The sequence below is a fragment of the Bubalus kerabau genome, chromosome 19, assembly GCF_029407905.1.
Source record: "Bubalus kerabau isolate K-KA32 ecotype Philippines breed swamp buffalo chromosome 19, PCC_UOA_SB_1v2, whole genome shotgun sequence".
In the NCBI taxonomy this organism is placed as follows: Eukaryota; Metazoa; Chordata; class Mammalia; order Artiodactyla; family Bovidae; genus Bubalus; species Bubalus kerabau.
In genome coordinates, this window is record NC_073642.1 from 44,459,529 (window position 1) to 44,484,594 (window position 25,066).

At 41.3% G+C, this 25,066-nt stretch overlaps 1 protein-coding gene and 1 long non-coding RNA gene across 2 annotated transcripts in view; one reads left to right on the forward strand and one right to left on the reverse strand.

The window, feature by feature from the left end:
* NPAS3 (neuronal PAS domain protein 3) overlaps positions 1 to 25,066 on the forward strand; it is an 841,230-nt gene that overhangs the window by 505,529 nt on the left and 310,635 nt on the right. The window lies entirely within an intron of this gene.
* Positions 19,900 to 23,742, reverse strand: LOC129633665 (uncharacterized). Its single transcript, XR_008705206.1, has 3 exons — positions 23,460 to 23,742; positions 23,107 to 23,289; positions 19,900 to 20,124 (listed from the first exon to the last, which is right to left on the reverse strand). It is a non-coding gene; the product is annotated as an uncharacterized LOC129633665 (long non-coding RNA).

Consider the following 25,066-nt stretch of genomic DNA (forward strand, 5'->3'; position numbering starts at 1 on the left):
GTGTCTGACCTTTCGCCATGGCGATGATGGCAGGCTCTTCATTTTTACATTGCAGACCAGTTAGATTGACCTTTTTGAGGAGAATGTCAAGGTATCCCTTGATCTTAACCTGTCACTATATTTGTTAGAACCACACTGTCCCTTAACCTTGATTTATGGTGTTTCAGCACTCAGAGTATGCATTGTGTTTGTTTTAAAAATCCCTCCTAACATGTGTGAATCTGAGGAGAGGAGCTGTGCAATGAAAGTTACATCCTTCCCACATGAGCCCTGTGCTCTGACACCATCAGCAACTCTGTTTTTCTTTCACTTGACAAGTCAGTTTACGCATCCTGGGAAACTTCTCTGCATCATTTTGGTGGCAAATGGAAATGCAGACCTTGTTTGGGTGCTGTTTTCTGAACTTGCTTTCTCCTACCCCCTCACAAAATGATCGAACTAGTAAAACCTCTTTAAATACCATCTGAAAATCAGGGGACAGTACTATGGTGAAGTTCTGTTTGCACTCAGAGGTTTTCATCCTTTTCGTCATCCTCCTAATTTATACTCTTGCCAGAGGGAAGAAATTGTCTTGTCTAAGAGTTGCTCCTTGGGGAGCAATACAAGGGCATCACTCTGTGACTCTGAAGCCGTAGATTCACTGTTCAGTTCAACTACAGGCAGACTGAAAGCGGACTTTCTCACCGATCTTTCCATGTGTGTGTTGTACACGCACATGTTGTGTGTATGCAGACACAAGTACCTCATTCGACCGAGCTCTGTGTTACCTCAGCCCACTGTGAGAAGCAAGCGGAGAGATGGTATATAATTAAGGCTCTGTCATTATCTAGCTAAAAATAGAGGGAGGAGCTATCCCCTTTGCTTCCCTGTGACTAAAAACCAGCCAAACCAATTTCACTAAAATTTAGTAAAATAAAAACTGTGCTCCCAGGATGAGAAGTTGCATGCCAAATTTCAGCCTGAAGCGAATTTAAATGGCTGAGTTATAAACCTTTCATAAAGGATGTTTTGTCGCTCACTCAAGATAAAAAGGCTCCTTTTTTGAAAAGGAAATTATCTAGGCACATAGTCTTTAGCGGGGATTGTTGCCATTTATTTAAAGAAAACACAATTTTAAATGACTGGGTTTTTGAGGACTGAAAGCAGCAACTGTGTCTGAGCAGTAATTATGTTTCATAATTTTGTTTAGCAAGTATTACATATTATATGAATAGCATCATAGTAAAAATGATTAGCATTCATACTATGCAAAATTCTGCATATTAAGAGCTTCACAGTAGTGTCCTACATACAATACATTGTAATGGCTCCAGATTACATTGTGTCAGGCAGAACCCTCTGTGCCTGTGTGTCTCCCACCCCAGCCCGGCCCAGAGCCAGAGCCGAGAACAGGCCTCCACTTGATACCGAGCACCAGAAGAATGGGCACTCCCAAAACAGCCTCAGAGACACTTCTAAAATTGAGGCAAGGATTTCATTGATGATGTTTATATGCCTTCATTATTCTGCAAGCCTAGAGAAAGACCTGGTTCTGCCATATGCATTCATCATGTGTGTGCGGTGTTAGGGTATGAAATGAAGGCACAGCCCACGTGTTCCATAAAGAGCCCTTGGAATGATGGAGCTCGTTTATTGGGATGTTTCTGCCTTAGGAGGTCTTGTGTTTGCAGCCCAGCATCTCAAAACAGTTTTCCCAACTTGGGGATCAGGCCATGAAGCTAGACTAATGGTGTCTCACCTGAGGAGACCCAGAGAAGTTTGTAATGGGACTGGGGTCACACCTGTGTACCTGTAGGAAGCCTAACTCAGGGAGACTTGGACCGAGAGAAGCAAAGTTCCAAGGGTTACACATGTGCTTATGCAACAAAGGCTATTTTTATTGCTGTTACTGTTGTCTAAAAACATGGGTGTGTACTTCTAGTTCCATAATTTGATTTTCTGCAGTAAATAACATTACTTATAAAGTCAAAAATTAACACAGATTTGCCATATATATGGATAGATAGATACAGCAATGGATATGAAGATGAAAGAAGTAGCTGCAGTGAGTGAAATAAACTGCAATCACACATAAAACTTTTTTTTTTAAGAACATTAACCCTGTAGGAAAAGCTCTAAAACAAGTGACAATGACCTACACACTGAAAACTTACCTAGAAATTTAACTTGCCCACAAAATATTATCGAAAAGAACACTGTATCCAGGTATGATTCCTTTCCAGAATCAGACCCCAGAGACTTTTTAAGGCTCTCTTGGTTTGGTTCTATAAAAGGGTTCCCCAGGAAAAAGAGAAAATAAAATTTGAAAGCAGTTAGTACACTAACTTTCTCTTCTAAATGCCCTGCAAATCCTGGAGGGTGAAGTTCAGACCGTAACTGGTTTTTAAAACAAACAAAGAGGGAGAGGATAAAACAAGTCTAGACTTGTGTTTTCCCACAGCACTTAACAGGTGCAGCTTCATGATCCCACCCAGCCAACTGGAGGAAAAGCGGAATATTCCCAGATCACCTGTGAGCAGCAGTACAGCTTAAGGTCTGGTAAAGCCTTAGGAACCCAGTGCCTAGCTGCCACATGGAGTTATGTCAGCACATTTTCTATCTCAGTTTGACTCTTGATGTGTTTAAAGATGGCATTTACCCATGAGGCAGGAGTTTTAACCAGTTAAAATAGAGACCTTTTAATCTGTTATCGACAATGCACATTTGTCCAATATTAGTATTTGTGGGCTAAACAGTGTCCCAGGCACTCAAACAGGCCGATGCTACAGTTGTCTGATTCTTGCTCTCATGGCTCTTCATTTCTCACTGCTTCCAACAGTTCATCTCTGGCAACCTTCCCACGGTGAGGCATGGAAAGTGAAGTTGCTCAGTCGTGTCCGACTCTTTGCAACCCCATGGACTGTAGTCTACCAGGCTTCTCCGTCCAGGGGATTCTCCAGGCAAGAATACTGGAGGGGGTTACCATTTCCTTCTCAAGGGGATCTTCCCGACCCAGGGATCGAACCCTGGTCTCCCGCATTGGAGGCAAACGCTTTAACCGCTGAGCCACCAGGGAGGCATGGAAAGAAGAATGCATGTTCTGTGTTTCTTTTTCTCCTTTGCCCATCTTCTAGCTCTGTTCTGCTTCTGTCTCACAGAGTCTGAACAGAGGAGAAGAAAGGAATTGAGGGTTCACTGTGCTTCTCTTATAGTCTCCCCGTTGCTGCTGCCCTCTCTCCCTGAATTCTTGTGAAACAGTAGCTTCAGGGTCATAGTTCCACATACAGGACACAAACAAAAAAGGTCAAGTGTTTTCATGATTATTCTTCAAAGGAAGGGAGTTTGAAGAAGGCATCTAACAATGTGGTGCTCCACAATCACTGAGCCATATGTAACCAGTCCAATCCAGAGAGTCTGAGCTGGGTCTTTTCTTTAGACATGCAATCCCACATAAGGAAGAATGATTTTCAAAATCTAGGAAGTGGGTGGAAGGAAAGGCTTTTAAGAATCCCAAGTACTGTCATTTTGGGTTTGAAGTTTGAGTATCTCTGCACATATAAAGCTATGTGAATTTCTCCCTGGCACATTTTTCAAAGTGGGCTTCTGTGCTCTGAGATGAAGATGCAGGGATCAAGGAAGACCCTTAGCTTGGTTCTCCACCTCTAATCAGTGTAGCCAAACCATTGGCGCAGATGTACCAGCTACAGCTTTTACTTAACATGAAGGTGACCTGATGATCGGAAACAGTGGAAAGTTTTAGTCTTGAGGGTGTTTTCTCTGAGTCCAAGTTATTGTTTATATTTCCATGAAGAAAGAGTTACCAGAGTTATTAGTTATACAGCCTGATTCATGGAAACTATGCAAATGTCCTTAGATATGATTCTTACCTGACCTGGCTGTTTGTTTACACCAGCTTTTTTCAACTCCTTTGGAGACAAAACATTCTGGGGCAGGGTAATCACAGCAGAATTTGGTGGTGGTGGTATTGTTTGTAAAGTATGATCTCCAAGCACACTTAAATGCTAATCTAAACTAGATTTAAATGTAAATCATGCAAAGGAAAAGACTAGCAGGCCAGTATAAGAGCTAGTGAGCTATCACAGGCCCCTCAGCCCCCAAGATAGTAAATACAAATGAAAATGGTCTGGATTATTTCATAGCATTAGAACATGTTTCCTTGCTAATAGGAATAATTTTGAAGATGAATATTTTAGATTAGGAATAGTTTTTTAGATGTTTATATTTAAAATGCCTTTCTCTTTGATTTACATCAAGAGAAATTATTTTTGTGATTCAAATATTTAGTGTTAATGAATAGAAGATATCAACATATAATTTTATGTCTCCTTAAGAACAGTTTCTTACAGAAATAATGTAAATTAAAGGGACTGTTAAACATACTCCATATGTCCACCCTCTCTATTAGGGGCCATTTTAATGAAGCTTCTTTTCACATGGAAAAACAAAAAGTAAAGCAGAGTGAATCTGAAGACTAAAGTTAACAATAAAAGGAACAGCATCCCTCATTATAGTGGCAGCCTGAAAGGTCAGCAGCTTGGTAATATGTACTTTGCATAATACGTAAATAACTTGATTTATTGTCTGTGAGAGGCAATAGTATTAAAGGTGAATTTGAAACCCAAGGCTGTAAGTCTCCTTAAAATGTAGCCTTTTCTTAAAAAGTAATCATCTGTCCTACTAAATCTGGATCACTCCCCTTTACAACAACAACAAAAGAACACATGGCAGCCTCCCTGTCACACTCTCACTTTTTTCCTCTCACCATGATTTTTGAATAGAATCGTACAGATTTCTAGTTCCCTGTTCCCTATCAGTCTCACCTCTGGAATCCACATTCATTTAACCAGAAAGCAGCTCCCATGTCTAGATTCCAGGTGTGTGACTGGGGTGTGAAGAATCTGGAGCCATCTCTGAGCCCCATGGGCACAGCTGGAGCCCATGGTAGAGACACTCTGCAGACCTTCAAGGAGTCTGCGAGTGAATTTTTTATTTTTAATTTGGACTTCCATGTGCTAGGTGTCCAGGTTTCTAAAATGTGTATGTCACAAATCAAGGAGTTAACTGTTCTGGTAAGTTTCTCTGGAGCACGTTTACATATTAAATAACAAGCGAATCACTATTCAGGGAAAGGAGCAAATGAGTAAACCCTCTAATGAGCTGTAGGATCATTTCATCTAATTCCTCCAATTACTCCCCATCCAAAAATTAATTTTAAGTCATGAGGGTAATATAAGAAAATAAAATATTATTTATAGGTTCCCAAATCTATAATAGCATTAAAAAATTATCTTTGCACTTATTCTAACATACCACAAATAGACTAAAAATCTATTAAATAAAAGGCAACTGGTAGCTGGGGGTAGTGGGAATATTAGAGTGATGAAGCATCTCTCTCTCTCTCTGTTTTTTTTTTTTTTACATCTTTTTGCTTTCTTATCTGTCCAACTCTAGTATAAATGCATGTTCATTTTTGTTAACTTTTATCTTTCTCTTCTCCTTTTCTTGCTTACCTTTCTCACTGGTAAAGGATCTTTAGCATCTGTTAGCTCCTTGGCATTCAAACCTGTAAGTTTCTAATCATCAGCTTTGTTGTGGTTAGACAAGGCTGGCTTTTTGTCCACCTCCCTGTTGCAGAACTCTATTCTGTCCTGACTTCCTCCCCCTGCTCAACACAGCTCTATTCACTTCTGAAGTAGTCTTACTTCATCTTTGATTTTGAATATTTTCTTTCTCTGCCCAAAATAAAATGATTGCGAAGCAAAATGCTGTCCTCGTTTTCCAGAGAACTCCCTAAAAAAAGGCCCTTCCCTTCCTTCATATCCCTGCTACCAAGTAAATAGTTCTGCGTCCCTCTTGAGCGTTGTCTTCTGTAACCCCTCTCTTCATGGCGATACCATCTCCAAGCTTCTTTCCTTAAATCGTCATTATATCATAAGGTAAATCCTTTTTAATCTTCGTTTCCTTCTCTTTTATTCTTTCAATTCTTTCCTAAAACCTTAGTGTGAACTTCTGCCCACCCTCTCCACCTCCAGTAAAAGCTTCTTGTGCTTCTTACCAATCTGTCTTCTGTATGTAGATTGATCCACCAATTTGGGATCTTGATTGAAGTAGTAACATTTCATCCAGGAATTATGGAAACTTTAAAGGGTCACAGAAGGGTCTAACATATTCCAAACTTAGCTACTCACCAGGCAACTACACTGCCTATATTCTTTGTCACCATCTTCTTCATGAGCTATCATTCAAGCAATCACTTCACCAAATAATGTGCATTAAGCTCTCTCAAGATTTATTTTTTTGTAAACCTTCCAGTTGTCAGAATATAACCAAGAATACACATAAAATGATAGCAGAAAAAAATGTTAATGCAAAAACCAGAAAACATATTCTCTGTCCCCTTAAAGACATTAGTAAGGCATTGACTGGACTATATGACATAAACAATTACCCTAATACCTGCTAATAACACACTATGTAATACTATCAGATCAGATCAGATCAGTCGCTCAGTCGTGTCCGACTCTTTGCGACCCCATGAATCGCAGCACGCCAGGCCTCCCTGTCCATCACCAGCTCCCGGAGTTCACTGAGACTCACGTCCATCGAGTCAGTGATGCCATCCAGCCATCTGTAATACTATAATATTAGCCAATTAGCCACAAATACTGTAAATGGTTTTAGTTTCCATGCAAGTTAAGCCACTTACTGAGAGATAAGATAGTTACTCTTATATAGCTGCGATAATAATGTTCATGCCATAGAACTATTTACAGAGTTAAAGATAATATTTTAAAAACATATGGGGCATGTTCAAAAGGAAATAATAAGACCCTAATTGGTAAGATAGAATGGTACCTTTGGATTCCACGCCTCTGATGTGTTTAATAAAACCCATTGACACAGAGCTTCTGCAAGCCATGTTGTGTTGTTTCTTTTTCGCATAAGGGGACATAGCAAGGGACAGAGGCTTATGTCCATTTATATATATTGTCTTCTGTAACCCCTCTCTTCACGGCAATACCATCTCCAAGCCTCTTTCCTTAAATCTTCATTAATCATCACCTTCATTGTGGTTAGACAAGGCTGGCTTCCTGTCCCTATATGTATAAAACTGAACCTAATTAAAAATGTGATTCTTGGGGGAAAAAAATTATGTTCTAAAGAGCCTGATGGAAAATATGATTTGACATGTGAGAAAAATATGACCCCTGTCAGAAAAGATGAATTGAAGGGAAAGCTGAAAGAGGGAATAACTCTTAATTAAATCTCTTTCTTATTCTACTTTGTTTATCCTTTTTCTTTACCTTTCATTTTCTCTCTTTAGAGGGAGAATTTATATTCATGTACAAGGAAACATTCATGCCTCAATAGGAAAGGACGATTGCTCTGCTATAAGCTGGTTGGTAGAAAGAATATCTAAAACATTTTTGGTAAGGTCCCATGCACAACAATTTTATTTAGAAGTTATGTTATCTACTATTCTGGGGTTGCAAAAATAAATCTCAGTCCAAAGCTATAATTGCTGGTACCTACATCATATAGGGTCTCAAACATTGCTTCCAAAAAGTTCCATCCAGAAAGTGTGAAAAAGCTTAGTAGTGTGCCAATACCTTGGGTCTCCTCATTTTGGGAAGAGAAAGCTACCAGTGGATCTTGAGTCCCATGCTTAATCATAAATGAAAGCCCAATTATATACAGCATGATTGAGCAGGCTACCATCTTGAATTCCTCTGTGGACTGATTTACATTGCCAGGCCTTTTTTTTTTTTTTTTTCCTTATGTTGTGTGTTATTGTGCTTGGCAGGAGATTTTTATGTTGCATGTGCTTTGAAGACTTCACAAATACCATAGAATACGTAATGCATTTACAAAACTACCAACAATAAAAGCTGGCATAAGCTTTAAGAAATGTGATTCCCAAGACTTTTATATTTCTAATCATATGCAGAACAAACTGGTTTACTTAGCTTCCTTGGCATATGGGATGGAAATTCTCTAACAGTCCCTATGTAGCATTTTAAATTGGCTGTCCATTTTAAAGGGTAATAGCCCTTTTGCAGTAGAATTAAATGAATTAAATTGTTAGACTTGAGGATTCTAAGAATTCATGTATTTTCATATTCAGAGTTGCATCCCGAAGTGCTGATTTAAGCAAATATTTATTCCGCACCTACTGTGTGTTGGCAACGTTTCTGGTCATCAGGGAAATAATGACAGCTCCTTCAGTGGTGGTGCTCACAGCCTTTGGGGGAGCTAGCGACAAGCAGATGAGCAGTCACAGTTAGTATTAGAAGAGCAGAAGACCAACGTGCCGTGGGGTCCTGTGGGAAGAAACACTCAATGGCCCACACTTAGAAGAAACTGACAATTTTAGCGGTGGTTTGAAATTAGGTGGAAACAGTGATAGAAGAAAATGTGCCAAGCAAAGGAGAGAACGTATGGAGAAACAAGCCAATAATTTGCTTCTCTCCAAAATAAAAATATACTTTAGACAAATATTTGCTTTCAATATAAACAGTGAACTATGTACAAGCATCTATACAGGTAGCATGATCAGCTCATTCCCAGTACTTTTGATGAAAAGTTTATTAATATTAGAAACACATATCAACCAATAAATTATTGACTCTAGAGACTATATTTTAACATTTAAGACTATAACTTATCATTAAAATTGGCAACGCAGTATAAATATTATAGCCGCATAGTAGGTTGGTGGTGGTTGAATATTTAATGGGGAAAAGTGGAGAAAAGTTATATACTCTGTAGGAAAAAAAAAAAAAGACTAGTTTCATTCCAACTTTAGCAATTTCTGTTTTGATACCCTACAGACATGCTCCTCAGAAAGTTTTGAAGAAAGCCTACTTGCTAGAAATTCACATGAGGCAAAATAACATGTGAGTTATTAAAAGGCCTTTCAGCAAAACTGGGATTAATTTCCATATCCCTCAGGAGCCCATCTGTACTCCCTTGTCACACAGGTAGAGTTTTAGAGGGTGGGTTAAAAATTAAGATACCACAAAGTAAATTAAAAATAACTGAGCCATACTCAAATCACCTAGAGTTGTCTAGTGTATTTTTTTTTTAATCAAAACAGGAAAAAAGAACAGGTATTTCCAAATTAGAAAATGCATACACTTACTGACTTCCCTGGTGGCTCAGATGGTAAAGCATCTGCCTACAATGCGGGAGACCTGGGTTCAATCCCTGGGTGGGGAAGATCTCCTGGAGAAGGAAATGGCAACCCACTCCAGTATTCTTGCCTGGAAAATCCCATGGACAGAGGAGCCTGTAGGCTACAGTCCATGGGGTCGCAAAGAGTCGGACATGACTGAGCAACTTCATATACAAACTTCATATATACACTTACTGTCAGAGACACCCAGTTGGACACAATAGACAGTGCATTCAAATACCCCGATGTCCAGTGGCCTCCACGATTCTTTTTGCATGATCTCTCACACTCCTGCCTGGGCTACCTCTTTGACTTCATTGCCCACCCCTTCTCCTCTTCCACCTTCTCTGGCTCAGTGACCTCCTTGCTGTGCAAACATGCCAAGCTGGCCCTTCTTCAGGACTTCTACATGACCTTTCTCTCTGTCAAAGTGCTTCCTCCACCCTCAAATCAATGGGCTTTTTCTTCTTTGAACCCTTTGATCAAGCAGCATCTTAGAAGAAGCCTTCCCTGGGCACCGGGTATAAAGAGCAGCCTCCACCCCTTGCCTTGCTGCCCTGCACCTCCTATCCTCCTCCTTACTCTGTTTTGTTTTCCATCATCACCCTTTTTGCCTGAAAGGCTGTGCGCTTATCTACCCTCTGTCTCTCCAAGCCCAGAACAAGCTTAGCAAGAATAGGGATTTTGCCTGTAATGTTTATTGCTCTGTTTCCCTGATCCTACAACACAACCCGGCATGGACACATTGTAGGTATGCAGTAAATGGTTGTTTGTTGGATGAAAAAGCGCTAACTGTTTTGAAGCAGGAGATACCTTTCCATATAAGTGTGTGTGTGTTCATGGGGTGTGTGTGTGTGTGTGTATACACACATAGTGTGACCTTACGCAGTCTGCAGTCCTATACATAAATGAAAGATGCTGTAGAAGCGATTAAATGGAAGGACCAAAAGGCAGACTCCTTTCTTTTGTTTCTCAATTAAATGTATGATTGTTTAGGAGCTTTTTGTTTGTCTTTACATACCAGACATTCTCTAATAAATATTAACAAATAACATGCTGGTTATAACATTATAGTCTGAACATTTCCCATTCCAACTATTTCTACTAAATAAAGCATGTCTACAGGCTTTGTATTATTATGCTTAAAGGCTGCCTTTATGTACAGTATTAGTGTATGGTAGGCATTGGAAAGCCACAGGCTATAAGCCAGTTAACCCTTTATTATAACAGTCATCCTATATTTATTGACTATCTCGTTATAAGGGGAAGAAACATATTTAGTTATCTTACTACAGGGTTGCTATGTAGGGAGACAATTTCTATCCTATTCCTATACTCACAGTAGAACCTGTTATGTTCTCTATTTTCCTTTATTTCACATACCAGAAGTTTATATTTTCCGCATTGTTGACTTTAAAAAGTTCCTCCCATTCAATTTTGAATTTTCCCAATTGGGATCACCATTGAACATTCTGAACCTAACTAGTAGCTTTTATAGTCTCATCAGGCTAAAGGATATCCACAGTAAACTCAAATAGAAAAACGAATTATTTTGCTCTCTAAGAAATTAAAGGGCCATCTGCACCTCAGCCGATGAACTACTGTGGACCTAATAATGTCTGTTAGGGACTGGAATATTCGTTTTGTGGAATTTGAATGAGCATGTTGCATTGCTACCCAATCCCATGCCTGAAAGTGTAAGAATATTTCTGGGACATCAGGGACGTTAGCCCAAATGGAGAACAGAAGGGCAGAGTGCAATGCTTTGGTTACTGGAGAGAAATGAGTAGAGGAAAAATGTCTTGTCATAGAATTTGCTGCTGTTTGTTTTCCTTTACATTTCTAGTAATATCTGTTTATGATCAAATATAAAGAAATACCTTAGACTGCCATCTTGTGTGGGAATTAAAACAACTGAGCATTGAAGTAGTATAAATAAACCTTGAGCATTTTCTGTCTGTTCATTTCTGGCCAGTGAAACCTGGTTAATATGTTTAGTCATTTTGATTCTAAAGGTGGCCACCCCCTCCCCTTACTCTGTTCTCTGAACTGCTTGCAGTGTGTTTTCTTCCTAAGCATGGACAAATTATTATTATTTTTTATTATCAAACCAGTAGTAAGAGTCCTTATAATTGTGCATGTTCAAATGGAATTCTAATTCAATTTTAGCCTATCTTCCCCCATTCTGGAATATACTTCAAGAGTGGAACATGGAATTTCTTTCCAACTTTACAGAGTTCCAATCATGCAGTTCTCTTTTGCAAAATTTTCTCACTGACTTTGTCTAGCAAATGTCAAGATCTCCTTCAAGACTTTCTGTGACTTTGCTGTTCGTTTGGCTTCTAGTTTTGAATCTGGCTTTTTTGAGGCGGTCCTTTCTCTTTAGTTGTTTGTGGTGTACACGTGCACACTTTTTGATTATGACGTATAATTAGTTTCCATTGTCTGTGTGTGTGTCAGGGTCTCCCTCATTTTAAAGGTGAAACCTCTCTCTGACTATGCCCCAACCTCCATCAGGATTCTGAGAGACCGAAGCTGCCGTCCAGGGCTCTTCCGATGGAAAGGTTTGCTATGGTTTCATCTAACCCCCTAGTCTCCACAGAGTATAATATTGTCATTGTTCCTCCAGAAAGAAGCCTCCACTAAGGTTTCCAGGTTTCCCATGTTATGGCAAAAACCAGCAGAGAAACCTTTGCAGTCAAGGGAGCAGAATAAAATTTATAAGCAGTTTGTTTGGGCAAAGGAGCCAGCTGCACACAGAGGGCTTGCTATTTAATTCAGAACAAAATCATAGCTGTCCTTATAATTACGTGACAAATCATCATTTCCGGATGCATTACCAAGTGCCTGCAGAGGCAGTCCTGGATTTAATTCCCCCCTACCTCCAGAACTGGGAATGAGTGAAGTGATGGCTAAAAAGGGTCATAGGGTTATACTCAGGAAGAAGAGGTGAGTCTGAGGAGGGCTGGCCAGATGAAGCCCAGTTAATTCAACGTGCTGTTGTTTCACACCATGTGAAATCCACAAGCCTCCAGAAAACATCCTTCCTTTTCACTGAAAAGTGCAAATAACCCCAGGGCAACTTCTCAATGTCCAGGAAGCTGTACACACACAGCAGCCACAGAACTGACTGGCTGGCCACGATCTCCCAGGATCCTCAGAGGGATCCAGAAACAGGCTGCTTAAAGTCACAAATAGGAGGGCAATGTGACACTCTTACTGCCCGGATGAGAGCGATATGCCTTTTTCTAAGGTGACTGTGATTGTTTTCATGACCCACACGGTTTCCTTGGCTTCCCTTAACTGTGGCACAGCTGAGAGAAGGAGATGTTCCCATCCAGGTGGGGTCAGAGGACTTGGTGAGCAGGGCATCTAAAACCACAGCCATTTTTCTGCCGAGGCTGCATCACTTGCCTCGCAGGCACTGACCCCCTTGGCCGACCATGGGGGCCTTCACTGCCCTGCGGTCTCTGGGTGGGTGGTGTCCTGAGAGATCAGGAAGCTGGCGGGCTGTTTGCCATTCCAGGAACAGTGTGTTTTAGCTCAATTAAACCTTAACATGTTATTTGACCTTATTTTTTTTAAACTGAGACTATGTCCTTTATGTACGTAGAAGGATTCAGAAGCATGAAGGGGTGTGGTCTTATTGGCATTATTATTTGTATTGTTAATATTGATCCTTGATCACGTATTACCTTCTCTCTCTTGGCAAATCATCTTATGTTAGTGGCTTCTTTGTGTTTATTTAGTTACTTTTTAAGCTTCTTTTTTGGATGAAAGAGTCTTTAAATTCTATAGTGCTTTACAATTTTCAAAAGTTTCACAGACATGATGTCATATAATCCCATAGTAACCCCCCTTTTTTAATCCTCTACCCTCTATTGCCCTTCCCCCTTCTATCTTGATTTCCCCAGAAAGTAAACAAGGACAGAAAGAAGAGACTCTCAGAACTACAAGGGACTCGGGTAAACAGTTGGCTCACTCTTGTCCTTCCTCACCCTCACCCCATTTTACAAATGAAACATCTGAGTGCCCAGGGCCCTGACATGGCTGGTTCTAAAGCTCAATCAACAGCAGGTTGGAGGCAGACAGAACTTAGACCTGGATCTTCCTTTTAACCCCACTGTCCTCTTCAGCTCTCTCTCTTTCAGTCCCTTCATGTTCAAAATGGCTGTATACGTAAAGGCTTATTTGTGGGGGTTTTGTGTTCTGAGGTTTAGACTAGAATGACTGCAGGTAGAGATTCTGCTCAGTCTGGGAGGAGGAAACCTGGAGGAGGAGGTGGGGATTCATCTGGGCCTCGCTGAATTTACTAGGTGCTCGGAAAGGAGGAGTGAGAGTTCACGCTGCTGGTCCTCAGTCCTCTGGCAAGATCACAGAACAGATGCTGGGGACCTTGCTTAGCCGTGCCATGACGACAGGGCTACACTTGGGTCCTCGGGATGCCCTGAGTCGATGAGACGGGGTTGAAGCCTGTCTGTGCTCTTGACTTTCATTAGAGTCTCTTCTGTGCCAGATGCAATGTAAAGAAAGGTTTGTTGTGATTCCTGAGTTGGCACTGTACTTTAGATTTAAATGGAAAACATAGCTTCAGATCTAAAGCCTGCTCTCCAAAGCATTTTTTTTAGATCCTGTTGATTTTATTTTTTTATTGGAGTATAGTTGCTTGACAGTGTTGTGTTGGTTTCTGCTGTATAGCGTCTCCGAAGCTTTTATAGCCCAAACCTATGTGTGCACACACTTTTTCTTTCCCCTGCCCCAGCACACCCCAGGATAAGAAAAATCAGAAGGGTCTGGCAGAGAGAGAGCTCTCAGGACATGCTCTTCCATAAGCGTTTTGCAATTTCCAGCAGGAGCTGCCGCAGTACGATGGGATATGTGGTTGGAAAAGCAGTTTGTTCTCTGCTAATGATGGCTGTGGATTCTGAAATGAAGCACAGCAGGTGGGACAGTGGTACTCAGTTTTCAAAATCTGTGCCCTAAAACGTGTTTGCTTAAACCTTGCCTCCACCACCCTTTCGGGGCCTCCACATCCATCAAAACCAGACCTCAGGAAAGGAATCCAAGGCTTCTATTTCTCACCAATGCTTTCACAATCACCACTATGACTCAAAGGTTGTCTGGAAAGTTCAGTAACCAAAAGTTTGCTCCTTCTCCCCAGAGCAACAAATTAAATCACTTCCAGTTCTTGGGCTGGGGGTGGGAACCAGCTTTGCCAAGGTATCAACAATACCTTTGAAGGGAACATGAGATCCCTATAGCCATAACTAACAGCATTATGTCATAAGGAATTCATTTTCTCGAAATGATACATGGGCCATGTGCTAATGTTCTTGTCTGTTTCTGAGTGAGAAAAGAGGAATTTGCATTTTCTGCACATTGGGAGATTTTCACCTTTGGGGGTTTAGTGTGTACAATGTTCTTAGATTGACTCTTTATATAATCTGGGCTTCCTGGGCAATGACCACTAGCCACCCCCCACCCCCAAGGAGAGCATGTGCATGATGTGGGCTTCTTGTAGTATTAACGAGATCTTTGGAAAATTATAAGGCAAAAGGTGGCCTTTCAAGCAGCTGATTGACCATTTATATATTCTTCTTTACCAATATGTTCAATGTGTGTGCTGTGTGTTAAGTTGCTTCAGTCACGTCTGACTCTTTGCGACCCCGTGGACTATAGCCCACCAGGCTCCTCTGTCCATGGAATTCTTCAGGTAAGAATACTGGAGTCAGTTGCCATGCCCTCCTCCAAGGGATCTTCCCCACCAAAGGATCAAACTCACGTCTCTTATGCCTTCTGCACTGACAGGCAGGTTCTTTACCACTAGTACCACCTGGGTATCCCCAATATGTTCAGTACCCTTTTTTTCCCCTCCTGTTTGTCAGTGATCACGTAAGTGTAGATAGAAGGGGTAATGAGCTTTGAGCTGTTATTGAGCCCTTCCTTAGGTGGTGTATGAGGGTTGTTGTGTTATTTTAATGCTGGTGCTGAATGTATATTTCCTTTATTTTGTGAGTGTTGTTTTCTTCAAGAAGAAAGTATTCAGCACAGCGTTTAGGGTCCCTGAGTAGGAGGAACCCTCCAAGAGTCATGTCTTCAGGGGGAGATGCAGATGGCACAGTTTGTGAATTCAACAGACTTTACCAAGAAGCATCAGGGTCTTTAAAGCCAATGCATTATCTCGCCATGTAATTCAATCACCTGTTATTTTATTGCTCTGTTTGATTTGATTAAAACCTCAGCAACAAATCATTTGTATTATAAATTATACAACTTCCTATTTTTATTCCCATCACTTTTGATCCCTTTCAGCATGTCTCACTGGATAATTCAATTACAAGCTGTTTTAGAAAAATTGCAATTTAATCAATACGAGAAAGGACACATTTCTAAAGAAGACCAAATGACATAAAATACCATGAAAGTCTCTACATTGAAAAGTGTGTTTGGTGATATTTGAGGCTTGATTCTTTGGCATGCTGTGGTATCATCTTCGGTAGGTAGATGATACCCACCAGTTCCTCATTTTAAGAAGTGATGAATAAGGACATGATTAAAATGAACACAGTCCTGCTCACTGGTAGCCAATGAAGCTTGCTGAGAACCCCGGAGGCAATAAATGAAGCACCTGAACTGAAGAAGGGTGGAAGAGATGGATCATGAAATCAGGATCCATGATGAATGGATCATGATTTATAGCAGGAGAGCTTGTTCTTATATAAGAAGCAGCAGTTTTTTGGCCTGTAGTGTGTTTACTGTGCTAGCAAGTGTTTTCGTTTTTGTCATACTCTAATTCAGTGCTCCCAAGCTTTAGAATCACCTGGGGGGTGTATCAGAATCACCTGGGGGGCTTGGCAGAACCCTCTCACTGGGGCACACATTCAGAAATCCGGATTCCTGCAAGTCTGGCATGTGGCTGGTGGAGCTTCCCGTTTATTTTCTGGCCACTGGTCCATCCAGCATGAGTTGAGTAGCACCACTCTATAAGAGATGAATTTTAACAAGTCTTCCATGTTTCTGTTACCCTCCCTCATTTCGGCTGTGGCAGAAAATGCTTCTGTAGGAAGTCAACAATACGAGCTTAACGCAAACCTAGGCTGAACCTTTTGGTCTTCTTTTCCATGTTAACTTGTGCTTCTTTGTCTATGCCATCTTTCCCACCATGGTAATTGTTCATCTTTGATCCAAACTGGTTGGATCCGTGAGCTTGTAACTAGCTTTTCCCGTCAAATGTGTAGAGCATCTTTTTTTCAGGGATGTCAGGGTAGTCTAGGACACACAGTGTTGTTTTCCTACCAGCACACAGAAGTGAGGAAATCCAGTCAACACCCTCGAAAAGTTTTGTAGGAATCCGCAATGTTCCCCGCTTTGATCTGAAGCGAGATGAGGCTGCCATTTGTCATGTATTTTACTTTAGACAGCCACTTCCAGATTTGTCGGATCAAAATATCTTATAAATGACTCAAATGTTATAACAAATGGTTCAAACCTCATGGCATTTGTGGAAAACAATTTAATGGGGTCCCTGAGCAGCTACAGGATAAAGAAATTTGAGTTATGAACTCTACCAGCATTTTGATGTGGGGTTTGCATTCCGGTGTGTCTCTGTGTGTGCAGAGGAGTATTTCTCTTTCTGTAGGAGAACTTATGTCTGGTTTCTTCTGGGACAAGGTCAGAAACAAACAGCCTGCACTTTCTGTAGTAGAGCAGGGATTCATTTCTCATATGTGTGAATCTATTTACATAGAGATTTAGATATTCCTATAGAATTACAAAAATGTCATCAGCCTTAAAGTACATCAAGTTTAGTGTCATTATTTTCCAGAAGAGAAAAATCCCGTGCTCTTTTTATGACCATATATTTTTGAAGTACTGTTTCCAAGTTTAGAAGGTTTTGAAAATTAACTTCAAGGTAGGTGGCTATGAAAAGGAAGTTGTTACTTCACCGTGTTTGTAATTTTGATTCTCTCTCTCCAGCATAATGGAGAAGGCAATGGCAACCCACTCCAGTACTCTTGCCTGGAGAATCCTGTGGACAGAGGAGCCTGGTGGGCTGCTGTCCATGGGGTTGCACAGAGTCAGACACGACTGAAGCAACTTAGCATGCATGCATGCATTGGAGAAGGAAATGGCAACCCACTCCAGTGTTCTTGCCTGGAGAATCCCAGGGACAGAGGAGCCTGATGGGCTGCTGTCTCTGTGGTCGCACAGAGTCGGACACGACTGAAGCGAGCTAGCAGCAGCAGCAGCTCTAGCACAAATAAGTTTTAGCTTGAATTAAGGGGCTTCCCTCGGGTCTCAGACAGTAAAGAGTCTGCCTGCAATGCGAGAGATCTGGGTTTGATCCCTGCTTTGGGAAGATCCCCTAGAGAAGGGAATAGCTACTCACTCCGGTATTCTGGCCTGGAGAATTCCATGGACAGAGGAACCTGGAGGGCTACCATCCATGGGGTCCCAGAGAGTTGGACACAACTGAGTAAGAGAACGAAATGGGCAGAGAGGTGGCCTACCTAGCCATACTGCCTTTCTATTGCGTGCCTGGTAGAGCTTCGAAAGCAAGAAATTGGGTCCCCTTCACCTACTGGTGAAAGTGTCATAGAGCATCCAGCCATGTATTGCCTAGACTAGGTACTTATGCTTGTCATTGAGTTTAACATGAAATTGATAAATATTTTTTCATATCAGTATTCATGAGCTAAGATCATGAGACATTGTTGTTGCTTAGTCACTAACTCATGTCTGGCTCTTTTGCAACCATGTGGACTCTAGCCCTCCAGGCTCCTCTGTCCATGGAATTTCCCAGGCAAGAAGACTGGAGTGGGTTGCCATTTCCTTCTCCAGAGAATCTTCTCAATCCAGGGATTGAACCCATGTCTCTTGCATTGCCAGACAAATTCTTTACCACTGTGTCACCTAGGAAGCCCTCATGAGACATTAGGATTGTTCAAATTCTAATGAATATCAAGCAAATGCCATACACTGAACTATCTGTGGTATCCTGCTTACCAGCATATGAGGGTTTTATAAGGTGATCAAACTCACAACAACAACATCATAATATAAGGTGTTGTTATTTAAGTACTTATGTGCCAGGCACTGTACTTAGCCCTTGGCATGATCTATTCTTCCAGTTGTCACAACTGCCCTACAAATACAATAGGCATTGCTACTATAATTACATATGTTGTTAATGCTATCATTATCCTCATTCTGTAAATGAAGAACTGCAGCTTAGGGAGGTCAAGTAACTTGCCCAAGTTCACGCAGCTAATAAGAAGTAAAACCAATATCAAAAACGAGGTCTTCATATCACTCCAACAGGTCCTGTTTTCACTAAACTCTGCTGCTTTCCAAGGGAGGAGGAAGGATTATATTCTTATGAATAACGAGTGGAGTACAGATTGGAGCTGAATGGGCAAGTGGTTCTTTCCTTCTTGTCTCCTCCGAGTTGACTGACAAAGAAAATGCTCACGTTCTTGATTTTTACTGGACTTGTTATGAAAAGTCGCACGTTCTTTTTACTAGCCACAGTAAATGCTTTCCCCCCCCACAGCAGAAAATAAGAAGGATTGGGGAGGAGGGGGTGGTTGGAACCAATTGGAGGGGAAATCCAACTTGCCCAAACTTGCTGAAACACATGTGTCCCAGGCAAGAGTAATTGTTTAACAATTCTTCATTCTAATAAATTCATATCCACAGGGGGGCAGTTTGAGATATGATTAGGTCACAAGTGAAATGAGTTTGCTGGTCTCAGTATAATCCCTGTTGGCTGGTGGTTCAGGCACACAGTTGCAGCCCAGTTTTATCCATGTCTGCATTATTGTCTGCTTCTACTCAGGAGATGCTCAGAATTGAATTAACAAGGGGCTTCAGGTCAGCAGGAAGTGTGCAGAGGTAACCTCCAGTAAAAGGAATAGTGCCTTGTCAACAGAGCTGCATGTGGACAGGGCTCCTTGTCCCTCACCTCTCTGTCTGCAGATCCAACCTCTGGTCCCTCCCAAGCAGATCAACAGTACACTCTTCAAGTTTCCAGACTCTCTGCCGAGGGAGGTTATCCGAGTCATAAATAAGGGTCACGCCAGTCATACCTGCTTCACAATTAGATTGATTTGGAAACATGAAATTTACTGAGAATACTTTGATGCTGAAATTGGTTATGTCGTGTCCCTCAGTGAATATTCTCCCCTTAAAAAGCATAAGTAAATCGATTAGGATACAGAATCTCCCAAGGAGTTGAAAATAATTGATCTTACCTAATCTTATCAAGGAAGTTCACAAAATTTCACAAATTAACTTTGAAAATGTAACATGAAATAAAGAAATTATATCGCAGAATAGAACTCTGTCAAATGATGAAAAAACTCATTTTACCTTGTACTAGAAACTTGTAACTCTATCATGAGAACCTATCAGAATGAACTGATATACCTGTGATTATTTAATTATATGATTATTATAAAGTACTGGATAAATTATCCATTAAAGTCATTTTTAATCCAATTAAAATCATGACAGTTATAGCTGACTCAATTCAGTTTCCTAAATCATCTGTAAGAAATACTGTAGTGTATATTAAGTGCCCAGCAGTTATATCCTTTTGCACAGTATTTTAGAACCAGGGATGTTGAGGGCTAAAAGGAACTTCCTGTTCAGTTCAATTCCATTTTATACAGAAGAAATTGAGGTTCAGAGATCATGACTTGCCCAAGATTACACAGTGAATCAGTGACAAAGACCCAGTCCTTTATTTTTAGTTTAGTTTTGGTTCCATCAGATCAGTTATTGTTGTATTTTTTTTTTTAGCTGTAACATGTATGTTTCTGCACATGTGTACAGACACACACAGATAAAATGGCCACTGTCAGGCCAATCACATATCCCCAGTGTGAATCCAGGGCTTCGTGCAGTTCTCAATACTCTGGCTACAGCTTCATCTCATCCCCTTTCAGCTGGGAAAATATATGAAATGAAAATTAATCAGTGACATCGCTATAAGGATTATTTTCAATAAGCAAATATTTATGCAAACAGATATATATGCATGTATATATTTCATGTTACATTTTTGAAATCATTCCCAGACCTTGGTACTAAAACTCTTATTGATAGCCATTATTAATGAGCCTTCAGTTAGATCAGGGTCACTAACCTACAGGCCTCTCCAGCCAAACCCAGCCTGCCTCTTGTTTTTGCAAATATGGTTTGTTGGAATGCAACCATGCCCATTCATTGGGATATTTTACTTGCTGCTTTTATGTCACAGTACTGGAGCTGAGTGGCTGGATAGATAAGATAAATTATTGAACCTTAGATGTTTACTCTCTATCCTTTTACAGAAAGAGTTGGCTAATCCTGCATTAGACCATTCTCCCAACTCAAGGAATACACTGTCGTACTTTTTGTTTTGTTCTTAATCATTCAACTGCCCTGGACACCATTGTTTATAAGTCCATCATTTGGAAACTTTCTCTGGATTTATTGCTCTCCATGGATTGCCTCCTGTCCTCCTTAATACTTGTACTGTCCCTTTTTCTCTCTCTGTTTTTAAACAGCTTTATACTTTATCCCCTAAACACTGGTATAGCACATTAAGAATGTTCTTATTTAGTAACTGACATAGATGCATAACTGTGTGCTACATACAAAGAAAGCTGAATAATAATAGTAAGTTTAACACTATTTATGAAGCATGATAAAATATACATGCACATACACACGAAACTCCACATGGCACTTCTGCTGGGTCTGCTAAGTAGGTATTTATCAAGTCCATTTTACAGATAAGAAGACTGAGGTCAAGCACCATTATTCAAGATTGCACAGCTCATCATCACAGTTAGCAGCAACACTGGGATTTGATACAAGTCTTTCATCACCAGAGCCTGTGTATTTAACTTTCCTCTGGTACTATGCGTAGAGTGAGATTGATATTAGGAGAATAAGAAAATCTTATTGTTAAATATTTCCTCTTTCCTTTCAAAGGGGTTCAAAGGATTGATTTTAAAAGGTGTGAAAAGGAAAGATGTATTCTTTACTTGATCAGCTTTCATCCTGCCACGACTTAACTGAATTCAATAAGTAAAACCACTTCCTGAATCCCACCGCTTACTATATCCTTCCCATCCTCCCAGTGAAGATATACACTGTGGAACAAAGTATAGCCTCTTGGTTCTTTTCCCCTAGGAGAAGAAAATATGACTTGAGTATAGAGACTGATGCTCCAGATTACCTCAATTCATATCCCAGATCTAACACTTAACTAGCTGCATGTCCTTGGGCAAGTTATAAAACCTCTTTGAACTTCAATTTCCTTACTTTTAAAGTGGGGCTTATGATAATAAGCACCTCATAGAGTTATTGTGTGTATTAAATACACAATTGTGTGTTGTGTGTATTAAGTTATTGTGTGTATTAAATGCACCTAAATGTATTAAAGGTATACATGCAAAGCCCTTAGAATCCATCCTGGTATATAATGGGGTCGCAAAGAGTCGGACACGACTGAGCGACTGATCTGATCTGATCTGAATGATACTAGTTAAATATTATGAGGGTGGTTGTGATAATGATGATTAAACTAAGAACGCTTATGAAGAATCACTATAGAATCTTACTAATTGTCCCCTTCCTGTTTAGTTTCTGAGGCTTCAGCATAAAGAGGGCATAAGTAAACTGAGGTGGGGGGAATTTCTTCATTCTCTCAAATTACCCCTCTGCATTCTGTATCCAGGTCTCAATCTCTCAGCATGGAATGATTTTGTTTGCCATCTACCCGGGTAGGCTATGTTGAATAGAAAAGAAGTAGTGAATAAATATTAAGCACTTCTGACATCTTCGCTGGAGGAAATGCCTTTGCTTCTTGGATTATGTATTCCTTATTGACTTCCTGTGCTCACTGAAAGGACTTCCCTGGTGGCTCAGATGGTAAAGAATCTGCCTACAATGCAGGAGACAACCCCCAGTGGTTTGGGGAGAATAAACACAAACATGTGAATATTTATGATATTTGCCAACTTATAAATCAGGAAATTATATTTTACTAATCTTAATTGGATTTCTGATGGGTTCTTCCCTACTTGTCCTAAAGCAGAGGTCAACAACCTCTAGCAAACAGGCTGAGTTCAATTCCCAGAAATTCCCTCTGGTCTACTTCTAATTCACCAAAAGACTACTGAAATAACAGTTTGAAAATACATTACATTTGCATGGGGTGCTTCACAGTTTACAACTTGGCTTTCATGTGAATTATGCTGTTAGGCCCTTACAGCATCCCAGAGTTATGGAAGCTCTGAATTGGAGGGAGCTGCCTGTCCAGGGAGCTGTGGGTGGGGCTCCCCTTGGGTATCTGGCTGTTTTGTGCCCCAGGACCCTTACTTATGCTGTTGTTTCTGCCTCGATTGCCCTTCTCCCTCCCCCTGCTTTCTGATCTGTAAAGCTTCTTCGTGGGTTCAACTCAGACATTATTTCAGTTAGGAAAACTTCCCTGACAGCCTCCAAATCCTGCCCTCTTAGCTCATCACCCCTTCTTTGTGCTTTAATTATGCCCCAAAGACACCTAGGGCTCAAGTCCCTCACCATATTTCCACACTGAATCACCATTATGTCCTCATACATTTTCCCAAATAGCTCCCACCCCAGGCCTTACTGTGAGCAACTGTTACACAGAGAACTTACTTATTTTCCATTGATCTTTTCATTCCTAGCACATAACACAGCACCTAGTATACAGTAGGTGCTGAGTAAATGTGTAATGTTAGAGAAAGAACCCGATTCCAAGTTCTGGGCTCTCCCCAGCACATTCATCCCCAAGGCAATATATAGGTGCCCCCTGCCTGCCCCCGGCATTTGTTGAACATCCACCGTGTGCCAGACTGTAAAGTGAAACCAGCTGAAACAATTCCTGACTGATGGCAAAAAACGGTATCACTCACTTGGGGAGTCATAAATGAAATGGCTGAAGACTGCTTTCATGAAATGATATATCAAGTCCCAATTAAGTGCCCCGTATATTCAGTATACACATGGTAAGAGGGTGCAGGCCGCTCAGTCAACCAAGGAGGCTTGTTGTGATGAGAGGTTTCCCACTGGGCGGCTCATAAATTGATGCAGAGGCCCTGGAGGTAAACAGCCAGAGGGAAGGTAAATCATGGGGGAATGGAATTCAGTTCGTCCCGTAGGATGGCAAGGGTAAGGAGGATTTTCAATTTCAGGGTGAATAATTGAATTTGATATTAGAATCGGGGTGCTTATATAAGTGTGCGTGGAGATAACCCTGGAGTCTCACCTGCTGAGCCCTCGTCGTGCTGTTCCTTTGGGATCAAGCAAGACTCCCAGTCCAGAATGACAAGCGGAGAGCTCTGTGGACTCTGCCACGGCACCCATCACTCAGCAGCCCATCGCTTTTCCCTTTCCGCTCACACCCACAAGGTGTATACAGATGTCAAGGATTTTTGGTGTCACCATGCCTTCGCTAAAAATAAAATGTCCTCCACCTGGAATAAATTCTCCTTCCTCCTCACTTTGCATCTCTCCAGCTAACCCCTCCCTGTTTCTCTCAGCTGACATCAAGTCTCTGCCCAGCCTCGCCCCAACAAAGCTGGCAAGCCTTGATTTCTCACTCCTTTTGTGCCAGTTTCCCTTTCGATCTTTCTCATCAGACTTCTCAGCCTCGATCTCCCAGTCTGCCATCTCTGATCTCTCAGGCCCTCTCAGAGTTTTGTTAGCTCTCTTTCTTCCCTTTTCCTGTTCTCCAGTTTCCCTTGTATTTTTCCTGGGTCTCTGCCATGCCCGTGTACTTATTACACCTGAGCCTCAGCTGTCTACCTGCCAGAGATCCAGCAAGTAACCCAGGCCCTGCCAGCTTCCCTAGGCAGTGCCCATGGAGCAGAATGGCAGAGTGAAAGCTGGCATGGAAATTGAAGGCAGAGCCATCTGGGCATTTGTTCAGGCTTTACCACTTACTAGGTATGTAACACAGGACTACTAAACTCTCCCAACCTCAGGGAACTCATATGGAAAATGGAAATAAGAGTATAAACACACACTTTGTAAGGTTGATGGTGGATTAAGTGGGACATAAGATACTTGAAACGTAAGGACCTGAAAAATGGTAGCTTGGATTGAGACTCTCCCATACTTTATTTTCCTTGCAGCTGAACATATATCCATGTTCCTAAAGTCACTCCTTTTAGCAAACTATACATTTTAAAATAACTAACACCCACACGGTTGTATTTTGGGCTTTCCTAGTGGCTCAGATGGTAAAGAATCTGCCTGCAATGTGGGACACCTGGGTTCGATCCTTGGGTTGGGAAGATCCCCTGGAGGAGGGCACGGCGACCCACTCCAGTATTCTTGCCTGGAGAATCCCCATGGACAGAGGAGCCTGGCGGGCTACAGTCCGTGGGGTTGCAAAGAGTCAGACATGACTAAGTGACTAAGCATGCAGCAGAGTTGTATTTTATCCAAATAATGCCAGTGTTCCCCCTTGCACTGATCCAAAGTGGCTCCACGGAGCTTAACAAGTACCTTCTTGAGATAATCCGTTTTATAAGTTAGGAGCCACTCTCACCTCCATCTCAGGGTTCCTACCATCCCTTGATCACATCGAGACTCGAGAAGAGCAGAACAGTGGAGCCCCAGTGAGGTCTGAGGACTCACCAGCAATCTATTGTCTCTCCTTCTGGCATCTTCCCCCTCATTCTGATTGAATTCATTGGTTTGATCTGCTGAACCTGGAGGGGTTCTGGTGTAGTTACTTGATTCCATCTTTGACTTGCAGAAGAACTGGAGGAGATTGGATCAGGGCTGAAACTCACAGCTACCTCTATGGAAAAAAAAGGTCGTCTACCGTTGCCCTCAAGAATGAATGAGTGTTTCTTCTGGTTATAT